A 13,405-nucleotide genomic window follows, 5' to 3' on the forward strand; every position below is an offset into this window, starting at 1 on the left:
AAAAAAAAAAAGCTTGCGAAAGGCTATAGGCTAAGCTTAGACGTCCACAATATTTCAATAAACAACAAGAGAACGTCATCGATGAAGGAAGAAAATGTCGTCGTTAAAGGTGAGTAAAACATGAATTCCTCAATCTTTGATGAGATTAGAGTTTTGTTTATGAATTGAGAGTGAAATTGAAAAAAGAAAAGAGGATTATAGGTTTTTATCCTTTTAAATTTGTATAGTTTGACTTTTTTTTCAAAAAAACTCACGGACTCGTAAACTAGTCATAAACAAGCGAGTCTGTATGAGTCTACACAAGTCTGTCGAATCCACAAAAAAAAAATGATACTATGTGTGACTCCACTTGTTTTTGTCTTATAGACTCGTAAACTCGCACTAGTCTATTCGCGAGTTTTTGTCTTTAGAAATAAAACCCACATAAAGTGGTGGGTCTACAATGTGTGGGTCCTCCAAAAAAATAGTTAGTGTGAGAGAAAGTTTGAAAAGAAAGTGTTGGTAGCACTCTAATCATAAAACTAAGTATTCAAAGGAAATGAAAATGATAGGTTTTAAAGCTATAGTTGAAACGTTGTCAAAAATTAATTCTAATAAATGTATAGTAGTTCTAACTAAGTTGAGATCTTATCCATTTATAAAAATAAATGGAGATTGCCAAATATGAAAGAGATAAACACAAAAAATTGGTGATGTGTCATATCATTAAATGAGTCCCCTCATCAATAATTATTTTTAAGATTTTTTGTATCTTTATTTCTTCAAATAGAATAAATGCAGAAGAGTTTAAATGGAGAGGATTCTAACTTATAGTATGGTGTGTGAATCCAATGTTGGAACAAAATGTGTTTCACAATGAACCTTATTGAGTTTTGATGATAACAAGGTATTAAAAATTGTCAATTGGTTATTACTAATTATTGTTCAAGTTTACAGGACCAAAGGCTAGTCAAGTAATTTCAATAGGTCTTGGAAGAACAATGAAAAGCAAACGAATTCCAAGCATCTGAAGAAAACTGCTCCTGAAGCTGAAGTGCTTCTGAAGTGATGACGTCATCAGAAGCAGAAGGTCATCAGAAGCAAAGTTTTTCATCAGAAGCAATATCTTCACCAGAAGCTACGTTTGATCCTTTAATCAAACTGAAGATTCAAAGTAGCTGATTCTCAATTCAGTCTTATCCAAGAAGAACGAAGAATTGAAAGGGAGGTACCAACGGATATATGGATAGCACTGAGCACTTGTCTCTCGTTAATAGAGTTGACAAAGTACAAGTGTACAACCACTACCTTCACTACTCTGTTTTTGTCTACGCTACAAGACAAGACAACAACCATGCCTGCAAAATTTGTGCCTTCAAGATGGGAATGAATTTGAAGCTTATTCTTCAAAGGACTACACCCAAATCAGGCAAAGGATTACTGGTGGATGATCAAAGGATTTCAAACGACTCTTTAGACGTGCTGATTATCTCAACGTCTCTTTCACGCCTCTATATAAAGGAGTGAAGACTTGAAGATAAAAGATAGAGATATACAAGTTCAAAAGTGCCAAAACTCTGTCAAATTGATTCTACAAAGCACACTGAATTTCTGCACTGATTTGATACATCTTAGAAATTCAAAGTCTAGAGTCTTTATTGTATTGTATTGTGAACACCACTGATTGTATATCAAGTGTTCAAGTCAAACTCAATTCTCTGTATTTTTGTTTGATCAGAAGTCTCTTGCCTGCGTGCTTGAGCATTAGAAGTCTCTTGCTTAGTGCTTGAGCATTGGAAGACTCTTGCGTGTGTGCTTGAGCATTTTTGTGAAGTCTCATACTTAGAAAGTATTGAGCATTTGTAATCTTTGTGATTATAGTGAAATCTCCTTGGAAGTGCAAGGGGGACTGGACTACTTCCGTGTTGTGGAAGGAACCAGGATAACTGCTTGTGTCTTTGTCTTTCTTTTCTCTGCTCTGTTCTTTTCCGCTGCATATCTAATTCTGATCATTTCATCAGAAGCACTCACAAACTGCTTCTGAAGGTTTATCAGAAGAAGATTTTTTTTAGAGAGAAAAAGAAAAACACAATTCAACCCCCCCCCCCCCCCCCTCTTGTGTTTTTTCACACCTTCAATTGGTATCAGAGCTTGCTCTGTTATCACAGCACTTAACCGTGTTACAGTTCAAGATCTATTAGAAAAACATGTCTGGAGGAGAGGAATCAGTTACTACAAAATACACAAGTGTCAAGCATGACTATGATACTGCTGACAAGAAAACAGACTCTGGAAATGCTCCAAAGTTTAATGGAGATCCAGAAGAGTTTTCATGGTGGAAAACAAATATGTACAGCTTTATCATGGGATTGGATGAAGAGCTATGGGACATACTGGAAGATGGAGTTGATAATCTGGATTTAGATGAAGAAGGAGCTGCTATAGACAGAAGAATACATACTCCTGCTCAGAAGAAGCTTTATAAGAAACACCACAAGATAAGAGGAATCATTGTGGCTTCTATACCTCGCACCGAATACATGAAGATGAGTGACAAATCTACTACGAAGGCTATGTTTGCTTCACTATGTGCAAACTTTGAAGGCAGCAAGAAGGTGAAAGAGGCTAAAGCTTTGATGCTAGTTCATCAGTATGAACTTTTCAAAATGAAGGATGATGAGAGTATAGAAGAAATGTACTCAAGATTTCAAACTTTAGTTTCTGGATTGCAAATACTGAAGAAAAGCTATGTTGCTTCTGATCATGTTAGTAAGATTTTGAGAAGCTTGTCTTCAAGATGGAGACCCAAAGTAACTGCTATTGAGGAAGCTAAGGATCTAAATACTTTAAGTGTTGAAGATCTTGTTAGCTCACTCAAAGTGCATGAAATGAGTTTAAATGAGCATGAAACCTCTAAGAAGAGTAAATCCATTGCTTTACCATCTAAAGGAAAGACTTCAAAATCTTCCAAAGCCTACAAAGCCAGTGAATCTGAAGAAGAATCACCTGATGGAGATTCTGATGAAGATCAATCTGTAAAGATGGCTATGTTGTCCAACAAGCTTGAGTATCTGGCAAGGAAGCAGAAGAAATTTTTGAGCAAGAGAGGTAGCTACAAGAACTCCAAGAAAGAAGATCAGAAGGGATGCTTCAATTGTAAGAAGCCTGGTCATTTCATTGCTGATTGCCCTGATCTTCAGAAGGAGAAGTTTAAAGGCAAATCCAAGAAATCAAGCTTCAGCTCGAGTAAATTCAGAAAGCAAATCAAAAAGAGCTTGATGGCGACCTGGGAAGATTTGGATAGTGAATCTGGTTCTGATAAAGAAGAAGCAGATGATGATGCTAAGGCAGCCATGGGGTTAGTGGCAACAGTATCATCAGAAGCAGTATCAGAAGCTGAATCAGATTCAGAAGATGAAAATGAGGTATATTCCAAAATTCCTAGACAAGAACTTGTCGATTCTCTAAAAGAACTTTTATCACTGTTTGAACACAGAACCAATGAGTTGACAGATTTAAAAGAAAAATATGTTGATTTGATGAAACAACAAAAGACAACTCTATTGGAACTGAAAGCTTCTGAAGAAGAACTCAAATGGTTTAACCTCATATCAACAACATATGAAAATAGACTCAAGATTCTTTGTCAGAAGCTACAAGAAAAATGTGATAAAGGTTCAGGCAATAAACATGAGATTGCCTTGGATGATTTTATTATGGCTGGAATAGACAGAAGCAAAGTTGCTTCTATGATCTACAGCACATACAAGAACAATGGCAAAGGGATTGGATATTCTGAGGAGAAATCCAAAGAATACAGTCTCAAGAGCTACTGTGATTGTATCAAGGATGGATTGAAATCCACCTTTGTGCCTGAAGGTACAAATGCTGTAACTGCTGTTCAGTCAGAACCTGAAGCTTCTGGTTCACAGGCTAAGATCACATCAAAGCCAGAAAATCTCAAGTCCAAGGTTATGACAAAATCTGATCCTAAGAGTCAAAGGATTAAAATTCTGAAAAGATCAGAACCAGTTCCTCAGAGTCTGATTAAACCAGAATCTAAAATCCCAAAGCAAAAGGATCAGAAGAATAAAGCAGTTACTGCTTCTGAGAAAACAATACTAAAAGGTGTCAAACCTAAAGTATTGAATGATCAGAAGCCTCTCAGCATTCACCCTAAGGTACAAGGGAGGAAAAGTAAAGCCTCCAGAACTAACCCAAAAGGACCCATGAAGATATGGGTACCTAAATCCGAATTGGTTAAAAATGCAGGTGTGCCTAAGGGCAAGAGAGAAACAAAGGTCATGGTACCTAGACAGCGGATGTTCAAGGCACATGACTGGAGAGAAAGCTTTGTTCCTTACCCTTACAATGAAAGATGAAGGAGAAGTGAAGTTTGGTGGCAACCAGACTGGAAAAATCATTGGTACAGGTACTATTGGTAATTCCTCCATCTCAATTAATAATGTGTGGCTTGTAGATGGTCTGAAGCATAACCTATTGAGCATTAGTCAATTTTGTGACAATGGGTATGATGTAATGTTCAGTAAGACCAACTGCACACTAGTCAACAAGGGTGACAAATCCATTACATTCAAGGGAAAGAGAGTTGAGAATGTCTATAAAATAAATTTCTCTGATCTGGCTGATCAGAAGGTAGTTTGCCTTCTGTCAATGAATGATAAAAAATGGGTATGGCATGAAAGGTTGGGACATGCTAATTGGAGATTAATTTCTAAAATTAGCAAGTTACAACTGGTCAAAGGATTGCCTAACATTGATTATCATTCAGATGCACTTTGTGGTGCATGTCAGAAAGGGAAAATTGTGAAAAGTACTTTCAAATCTAAAGACATTGTATCAACCTCCAGACCCTTAGAATTACTCCATATTGATCTTTTTGGTCCAGTTAATACTGCATCTTTATATGGAAGTAAATATGGATTAGTCATTGTTGATGGTTACAGCAGATGGACTTGGGTAAAATTCATTAAAAGTAAAGACTATGCATGTGAAGTGTTTAGCAGTTTCTGCACTCAAATACAATCTGAAAAAGAATTGAAAATTTTGAAAGTCAGAAGTGATCATGGTGGAGAATTTGAAAATGAGCCATTTGAACTTTTTTGTGAAAAACATGGGATTCTCCATGAATTTTCTTCTCCTAGAACTCCACAACAAAATGGGGTTGTAGAGAGAAAGAACAGAACCTTACAAGAAATGGCCAGAACCATGATCCATGAAAACAATTTAGCTAAACATTTCTGGGCAGAAGCAGTTAATACTTCATGTTATATTCAAAATAGGATCTATATCAGACCTATGTTGGAGAAAACAGCATATGAACTCTTTAAAGGAAGAAGACCCAATATCTCTTACTTTCATCAGTTTGGATGTACTTGTTACATGTTAAACACTAAAGACTATCTGAAGAAATTTGATGCCAAGGCTCAAAGAGGAATCTTTTTAGGTTACTCTGAAAAGTCAAAGGCGTACAGAGTGTATAATTCAGAAACACATTGTGTTGAAGAATCTATGCACGTAAAATTTGATGATAGAGAGCCTGGAAGTAAAACTCCAGAGCAAAGTGAAAGTAATGCAGGTACAACTGATTCTGAAGATGCATCAGAATCTGATCAACCTTCTGATTCTGAAAAGTATTCAGAAGTTGAATCTAGTCCAGAAGCTGAAATCACTCCAGAAGCTGAGTCTAATTCAGAAGCAGAACCTAGTCCAGTAGTACAGAATGAAAATGCTTCTGAGGATATTCAAGATAACACTCAGCAGGTTATTCAACCTAAATTCAAGCACAAATCTTCACACCCTGAGGAGCTAATCATTGGAAACAAAGATAGTCATAGAAGAACAAGATCACATTTCAGACAAGAAGAGTCATTAATAGGATTGCTTTCAATAATTGAGCCTAAAACTGTTGAAGAAGCTCTCTCAGATGATGGATGAATATTAGCTATGCAAGAAGAGCTAAATCAGTTTCAAAGGAATGATGTGTGGGATCTGGTACCCAAACCTTTTCAGAAGAACATTATTGGAACAAAATGGGTATTCAGAAACAAGCTGAATGAACAAGGAGAAGTAACCAGAAACAAAGCCAGACTTGTTGCTCAAGGTTACAGTCAACAAGAAGGCATTGATTACACTGAAACATTTGCTCCAGTTGCAAGATTGGAAGCAATCAGGTTACTTCTATCCTATGCAATTAATCATGGCATAATATTGTATCAAATGGATGTCAAAAGTGCTTTTCTTAATGGTGTCATTGAAGAAGAAGTATATGTCAAACAACCTCCTGGGTTTGAGGATCTTAAGCATCCTGACCATGTCTATAAACTTAAGAAATCACTATATGGCTTGAAACAAGCTCCCAGAGCTTGGTATGATAGACTAAGTAATTTCTTAATTAAAAATGATTTTGAAAGAGGACAAGTTGACACAACACTCTTCAGAAGGACTCTTAAGAAGGACATTTTGATTGTACAAATATATGTTGATAATATAATATTTGGTTCTACTAATGCATCTCTTTGCAAAGAATTTTCTAAGTTAATGCAGGATGAATTTGAAATGAGTATGATGGGAGAATTGAAGTTCTTTCTTGGAATTCAAATCAACCAAAGTAAAGAAGGAGTATATGTTCATCAAACAAAATATACAAAGGAGCTTCTGAAGAAGTTCAAGCTAGAAGATTGTAAAGTGATGAACACTCCAATGCATCCAACCTGCACCTTAAGCAAAGAAGATACTGGAACAGTAGTAGACCAGAAGCTATACAGAGGTATGATTGGTTCTCTGTTATACCTCACTGCATCTAGACCTGATATTTTATTCAGTGTATGCTTGTGTGCAAGATTTCAATCAGATCCTAGAGAATCTCATTTAACTGCAGTTAAGAGAATCTTCAGGTATCTGAAAGGAACAACTAATCTTGGACTCCTGTATAGGAAATCCCTAGATTATAAGTTGATTGGATTCTGTGATGCTGATTATGCTGGTGACAGGATTGAAAGAAAATCAACCAGTGGAAATTGTCAATTCCTGGGAGAGAATCTGATATCCTGGGCAAGCAAAAGACAAGCAACTATTGCTATGTCTACAGCAGAAGCAGAATACATTTCAGCTGCAAGTTGTTGCACACAACTACTTTGGATGAAACATCAGTTGGAAGATTATCAGATTAATGCTAACAGTATTCCCATCTTTTGTGATAATACTGTTGCTATTTGTTTGTCAAAGAATCCAATTCTACATTCAAGAGCCAAGCATATTGAGATCAAACACCATTTTATCAGAGACTATGTTCAAAAAGGGATTTTAGATATACAATTCATTGATACTGAACATCAATGGGCTGATATATTTACAAAACCTTTATCTGTTGAAAGATTTGATTTTATTAAGAAAAATTTGAACATGCATTTTGTGTCTGATTGAAAAATTGCTTGCCTCTGAATAAGAAGTTTGGTTCTGAAGTCTATTCAGAAGCATTTAGTCCATCAGAAGCTCTTAACTGAGGTTCTGAGGAAAATGTGCTTCTGAAGATGACGTCAGCACTAAGACTTCAGAAGCGGTATTCTTTGCTTCTGAATAGCAAGGCTAGTGGGAACGTTGGCAGTTACTCTTGGTAACAGTTGTCCCATTACCCAAAAGTTAGTTTTCTGAAAAGTCTCTGACGTGGTCTATTTGTATTGGAGTATAACAAAAAGGGCAATGATGTTTTATTTGCTTTTAAACATACTAACACGCGCCCCTAATTTGTCATTAATGCTATGTTTGTTTGTCTCTTTTGAATTGCAAACGTTTTACTTAAAAACACTAAGTCAATTCACACACTACTCACTTCACAACAAACACTTTCATTTCTTTTCTAAACCTTCGTTGCTAAGAAACTTCAAAACCCTAGAACCCTCTTCAATCTTCAATCAATCAATGGAAAGTTCAAGTTCTGCTCTGGGTTCATCTTCAAACATGGAAATAGATACTCATGCGTATGAGATAAAAGGAAGAACCATGTCTATTGAAGAATGGGAGTTAATCATTCAAGCAGAAAACCCAGTGGATTTCGCCTCCTTAACCCACCATGGATGCGACCTGGTAAGGTTCTACAAGAAACAAAAGTTAATGGGTTATTTCAGTCTTCTCAATGGTCCAACGTATGAAGTTCTGGTCAGACAATTTTGGGTAAGGGCTTCAATCTTTGACATTGATGCTGCTAGACAGGAAGAAGCTCAATTGATTCTGGTTGATCCTACTCTGAAGGGAAAAACCAGAGAAGAAATGGGTCTACTCTCCTTCACTGGTACAGAGATAAGATCAAATGTCATGGGTATTCCTGTAACCATAAATGAGCAGATTATTGCTCAAGCCATGGGAAGGGATACCTCTGGCAAGTACTTTGGAGAAGGAAATTGTTAATAACACCATCTATAGATCTAAGGATGTTAAACCTTACAGCACCTTGAGCATTGAGAAGAAGTTGCTGCTGAAAATCCAAAATGAGAACATCTTTCCCAAAGGTGGAGGAAGTGATCAACCTTCACTTGGACACAAGGTTTTCCTGCATCACACCATCACTCAAGAGACCACGATGAATGTTCCTAAGTACATGTTCAAGTACATGATCAAGGAACTAAAGAAGAGTCAGATGGAGAACAGGAAGTTTGTTCCTTATGGAAGGCTGCTCTCTGTAATTTTTCAAGAAGGAGGAATACTAAGTGCCTTGAAGGATGTTGGCATTTATGATAACCAGAAGTTGGGAGCAGTCACTGGAAAGATAATCAATGGATCAACTCTTGTGAAGATGAAATTGATTCCAACAAATGCTCACAAGAAACTAGATTCTGATATGCATGAATCTGATGTCATATCTGATCTAGTCACTCATCACATCCCTATCTGCAAGAAGGATCCCCTGGATGTGCAAAGGACTTACATCATGGACTTCTACAAAACTTACAAGAAGAAGATTGACTTGAAAGATGTCCCTGAGGAGATGTATGGTGGTGCTTTGCCTGTGGCCAAAGGCAGAAAGTCCAAGAAAAAGCAGATCACCAAGGAGGAGTATCTTGCTGATGATGCTACTGAGAAGGGTACTCAGAAGCATCAAAAAGCTAAGAAGGAAAAATCAGCAATGTCCACTATTCAAGAGGAAGTGGAAGACTTGGATGAAGTCCCACTTATCAGGAAAAGGAAAAGGAGTGCTCAAGAAACAGCAGAACAGCTTGCTTCTGAACAAGCTGATTCTGAAAAACCTCTAAGTCCTAAGAAGAAAAGAGAAGCTGCTCTTCAAACCATCAGAAACAAGAGAACAAGAGATCTAAAAACTGCTGAAGGTAACAAAGAAGATGAAGCTGAACAGCCAGAAGAAGAGCCATGTGCTAAAAAGGCTAAGAATAAGCCTAGTGTTATGCCAATGTATGTTCCTACAGCAGAACAATGGCTATATGCTAGGAATTATACTAGAACTGGTATGGCTAAGATGAAGGAGCTGAGACAGCAGAAGAAAAGAGAGGAACAACTTAAGGCTGTAGGGTATAAGCTAGCTCCTGAGAAGGCTGCTGAGTTTGCTGCATTGGCTGCTGAGGTTGAAAAGGAAATTGTTCAGGAGGGAGTGAAACTACTTTCTCAAGAAAGACAAGCAAGCTTCAGAAGCTACTTCTTCAGAACCAGCTTCTAAAGCTTCAGAAGCAGCTCTTCCAGAAGCTCACTCTTCAGGTACATCACTAAAAACTGACATCAGTACTCAGATTCCTGACCTTCCTTCTTCACCCTCATCATCATCCACTGAATCAGATGACCAACCCCTTAGTCAACACATAGAAAAACTTCTAAATATCAAACCCACAAAACTAACAGAGTTTGGAACTTTTGACTATGAGCAAACACAAATTGAATTTTCTAAGAACAGAATTAAACTTTGTGAGAAATTCAATTTGCCTGCTTCTCATCCTTTGTATCCAGTCATTCCAGAAGCTGTTAGCATACAACACCCTCAACCCAACCAAGAACCTAACCAAACAAACCAACAAAATGACCAAACTCCACAAAGAGCCTCTGAAGTAGTTTCAGAAGCAACTACTTCAGAAATCCCCCAACAACAAGAATCCTCAACCCTTCACAACCTAGAAAAACATCTAGGTGGTGAAATGCAACCAACACCCACAAAGGCCTCTAAGACAGTCCCTGAAAAGACTGTTTTGGAAAACCAACAATCAGAAACTCAAACAGAACCCCAAACCATCCCTGAGCATACTGTTCAGGAACAAACTGTTTCTGAACAAGTTGCTTCTGACCAAGAGCTTGGTGCTTCTGAACAGTCTGTTCATGAACATCATGACTCTGACCAACAACAAACAGCCTCTGACCATCAAACAACAGAACAACAACAACCAGCATCACCTTCTATAATAGACTTAACCTCTGACCAACCCTCCACATCTCATACAACTCAAACTGAACCCTCACCCATTCCTGACAATATCCTAGAGTCTGAGTATATAGATGAACAGCTAATCAGACTTAGTGATGAGATTCAGACACTGATTCTTTGCAGAACAGTTCCTGTACCTCCTATTCACTATCTTGATCAGTGGATGGATCTGAAGAAGAGTTTTGATGAGCTGCTGGATCAACTAAGCACTAAGTGTGTCTCATCTCACTCTGCCATGCTGAAAAAGATGTTGGATGATATGCATGAAGCAGCTAAAGAGAAAGAGCTGAAATATGTGCCTCTGCTGGACATCACTCCTTTCTATCCAGAAGAAGAGTACGTCACAAGGAGTGCAAGAATTCATGCTGGGTTTAAAAGAAGAATGAGAGAAAAGGATGAGCTACTTAAGAAGAAGGATGAGCAAATTAAGTATCTCTTGGAACAGATGTATAAGCAAGCCCAACCTTAGTTGCACACCCAATTTTCTTTGCTTGTTTTAATCTTTGCTCTAAGTACTTTAGTTGCTTTGCCTTTGTATCTTAACTTTTCTTTATAAATATTATCATTGTTTCTGGATCATATGTTTTACGAGCTTTAACTCTGATGATATTTACTGTTTTTAATGTTGTCTGCTCTGATACATTTTTTTTAAGGTTTATATGTTTATATGCTCTGCTACTCTTTCTTTTGTTTTTATTCTTTTTGTTGATGACAAAAGGGGGAGTAAATGTATAGTATGTTTAGGCACTGAGCCCCACTATAACCACTTCAAAACCTTTTTTAAATACTTCTGATATTATTTATTTTTATGAGTATTTTATTGAAATTTAATTAATAAGAATAGAACTCAGGGGGAGCTTACAAACCTCACCTTAAAGATCTATTAGACTCAGGGGGAGCTTACAAACCTCTATCCCAGTGGTCAACTTATTAATTAGATCAACAACAATTGAACATTTTAAATACTATTGTTTGTCATCATCAAAAAGGGGGAGATTGTTGGAACAAAATGTGTTTCACAATGAACCTTATTGAGTTTTGATGATAACAAGGTGTTATCGCGATTTTCGGGTGTCAAGTCATTAATTAGGCTTGAACCTTTCAATCTTTGATATTCTCTATTTTTTCTTGGGAAGGGCAAAATTGAGAAAAAACCCTTAGATTCTAAGTTCGGGGGTCGTTTTCGCTACGGGAAGGTGTTAGGCACCCGGAACGATTATGGTATTCCATAAGAACCGTTCTCCTAAGTTTATTTCTACGCTTTACTTTTATTGCCTACTTATTGAAAAAGAAGTTTTATTTGAGTGAAGAATGGGGGAGAGAAGATGATTGAGATTTTATTTTTATTTGGCTTGGAGGAGTTTTGACTCATTGCCTACGTACCCTTTTAAGGGATCAAAACCAAACGTAGTTCATTCTCAAAAAATTGTTTTTTTGTTTTTGTTGGTTGATTTTAGGTTTGAAAAAGGAATTTTGAAGAATGGAGGTGAGAGGCCTCAAGGGCATGAGATTTGGAAAATGTGAGGTGGAATTGGTTATTTTGCAAAATAAAGTCTAAGTATGATTAAAATTCATTAAGATTTTTACTTAAGAAAATAAGAGGAAAATGAGGAGTTTTGACTCCTATTTTGGAAAAAACGGTTTTCAAGTGAGGTTATTCACATTTTTTTTGGGAAAATGATTTTTGTCTAAGTATTATAAAACCTAAGCATACATCTAAACATACATTCCCTAATCATGTATCTAGAATATCCATGTGGGGTGTGTGCATGTGTCGGTGTACATCACTTATAGCGTCCATAGTCCTTTACATCGAGTCCTAGATACATGCTATGGTCTTGCAAGAATGTAAACTAAACTAAACTAACTAAATTTATTACAAACCAGTTGGCATAGAAACGAATACAAAAAGAAAACCTAAATTAGGAGCAATGAGGGTACAAAGATTAGGTGCTTATGGAACAAATGAGATATGAAGCATAAGAGTTAGTAACACAAGTACAAAATGATAATAATAAAAAAAAGATGCAAGCAATATAAAATTGAATAGCACAAGAGAAAGAAAATAATGCAACGAAACAAAGTAGTAAAAATAATGCAAGCAATGTTGAATTGAATAGCACAAGAGAAAAAAAATAATGCAACGAAACAAAGTAGTAAAAATACACCTAGAATTTAGGTATAACACTCATACATGCATATGACCTATAATTCCCTCATTATAGCCATTTTTGAAAGGTTTGAATTTAAGCTACAATGGGAGGATCATAAGAGTACACACAAGCAAAGCATTATATCATATTCCTAGAGATATTTTCACACATTATTTCACATGCAAAAATATCATAATATGTAAAATGCATCAAGAACATATATGGAATTTAATGAGCAAGAATTAAAAGAACAAAGTAAAGAAAATAAATGCAAAAATAAGCAAATAAATTCTAACACTTAGAGGAAAAATTAAAACGATAGGGAAATATTTTTAGAAATTTTTTAGAAGCATAAAACGCCAAGAAAGTGTAAAAAAGTATTTAAAACACAATTAAAAAGCAATTAAAAAGAGGCTCAGCAGGATTTAATCTGGTCCGCTGGATGAATCCAGAGGTCCAGATCTAACTCCCAAGATCACATCACAGCCACTGGATCAAAGATCCAAGGGTCAAAAAAAAAAGCACAAAAGATAGTGTAAAATGCAGGAAGCACAGTGACCGTTAGATCAAAGATCTAACGGTTCAAACAGAAGATATAACATATTCCACACATAAAATCACACACAGGATTCAAAATAAAACACACAGCAGCCATCAGATCTTGGAACAATCCAGATCTGATGGTTCACAGAGCGAGGGAACACCACTGAAACATGCACGCGCGCGCGTGGGAACGGAGGGAGTATATAAAGGAATTTTCACACAAAAAACACATAAACCCCTTCTCCTTCTCTCTCTAAAACTCAAAATCACAAAAATGCTCTCCCTTCTC

This window comes from Medicago truncatula, chromosome 7 (genome assembly GCF_003473485.1).
Source record: "Medicago truncatula cultivar Jemalong A17 chromosome 7, MtrunA17r5.0-ANR, whole genome shotgun sequence".
NCBI classification, from domain to species: Eukaryota; Viridiplantae; Streptophyta; class Magnoliopsida; order Fabales; family Fabaceae; genus Medicago; species Medicago truncatula.